Source organism: Myotis davidii, unplaced genomic scaffold (assembly GCF_000327345.1).
Source record: "Myotis davidii unplaced genomic scaffold, ASM32734v1 scaffold200, whole genome shotgun sequence".
Lineage (NCBI taxonomy): Eukaryota > Metazoa > Chordata > Mammalia > Chiroptera > Vespertilionidae > Myotis > Myotis davidii.
The window spans coordinates 908,916-910,741 of NW_006293700.1; the positions used below are offsets into that span (position 1 = coordinate 908,916).

At 58.1% G+C, this 1,826-nt stretch overlaps 1 pseudogene; it reads left to right on the forward strand.

Moving 5' to 3' along the window:
- LOC102757822 overlaps positions 1-1,496 on the forward strand; it is a 3,176-nt pseudogene extending 1,680 nt beyond the window's left edge.
- Positions 1,497-1,826: the final 330 nt, after the last annotated feature.

Genomic DNA, 1,826 nt, shown 5'->3' on the forward strand with positions numbered 1-1,826 from the left:
GCCGAGAAATCGGTGAATAAGGCTGTGACTCAGGCTGAACTCTTCCCCACGCCTCGCCTGTCACCCAAGCCTCCGCTCCTCTCCGAACAGACACCGGCGCACCGACGCTCCGAGAGCGAGCGCGGAGCAGCAGAGGGCGCAGGCGCGCGGGGGGCTGCCCGGCCCAGCCCAGCCCGAGGCGGCGAGCTCCCGGCTGCCTTTCACCTGCGCGGCGGGGCCGCAGGAACCCCGAAGCCTCCAGGGGGTTCTCCCAAAAAGTCAGCTGCTGAGGCAGAGTCCATTCGGAACAAAGAAAGTATTTCTGTTCGGGGCCGCTCACACTGTCTCAGGGACCAGAGCAGACTCTTGGGACCAAAGATGAGCAGAATAGGGTCCCTCCACTAAAGAGCACTGTCTTGCGGGCTACCCCTGTCAGCAGCCTGAAACAAGGCGGTAAATTCTAGACTAGGTGCCCGGGAGAACCTAAGGCCCATTGGCCTATTAGATCTCCATCTCCAGGCAGGAAAGGCGTGTGCGAAAGCACAGGGGCACCGGGCAGCAAGTGTGTCCGTGGAAGCTAAGTTTTCCACGGAGATTTCAGGGAGGGGGCAGAGGCCTAGAGAGGCAGAGTAAGAAAGGTCAGCAAGGACTCAGAGGTCGTGTGCTGTCCGCCCTGAAGGGCCAGTGGCATTGTGACTTGCTCACCAGAAAGCAGGTCCTGGAGGTCTACGACGGCTACAGGTACCTGCCCCCGGCCACGCAGGTGGTGCTCGTCAGCGCCACGCTGCCCCCACGAGATCCTGGAGATGACCAACAAGTTCATGACGACCCCGTCCGCATCCTGGGGAAACGTGATGAGTTGACGCTGGAAGGCATCAAGCAGTTTTTCGTGGCGGTGCAAAGAGAAGAGTGGAAATTGGACACGCTGTGTGACCTCTACGACACGCTGACCATCACGCAAGCCGTCATCTGCAAAACCAAGAGGAAGGTGGACTGGCTGACGGAGAAAAGTGTGACCTCTACGACACGCTGACCATCACGCAAGCCGTCATCTTCTGCAACACCAAGAGGAAGGTGGACTGGCTGATGGAGAAAATGAGAGAAGCCAAACTCATGGTGTCGTTGATGCACCGATGCACCGGGACCTGCCGCAGAAGGAGCGGGAGTCCATCATGAGGGAGTTCCGCTCGGGCGCCAGCCGGGCGCTCATCTCCACCGACGTCTGATCATCAGCTACGACCTGCCCCACAACCGGGAGCTCCACATCCACAGAATCGGGCGGTCGGGGCGGTATGGCCGGAAGGGCGTGGCTATCAACTTGGTGAAGAACCACGACAGCCGCATCCTGCGGGACGTGGAGCAGTCCTACTCCACGCGGATCGGCGAGATGCCCCTGAACGTTGCCGATCTGATCTGAGGTGTCTGCTGCGCTGGGGACGAGTTGGCCGGCTCTGTGTCCCCTCGGGACTGCCCAGAGCAGTTTGTTTAAGGAGGTTTCGGCACCCATGGGAATTGAACCCTGACCCCTCTAACCACATTGTCAGGGCGTGACAACACCTGCAGCTCACAGAGAGAATGTAGGAAGGAGACAAAGTTCTTTCGAAGGGAAATAAGTCTAGTGATGCCTCGCAGCCGGCCCAGGATGCGGTCTTGGGCCTGTCTTCTTTTCTTACCCACGTGTAAATAATGCTGTGCTCTTGGTCTTTTTCATTAAACATTTTAAACTTTAAAAAAAAAGAAGAAGAAGAAGAAAGAAAGCTGGTCCTGGCGGTGGTGGGTGAATCAAGGCCACACTGAGAGCGGAGGCAAGTTAGGAAGCCACCTCTGTTGGGTGTCCAGACCTGGAA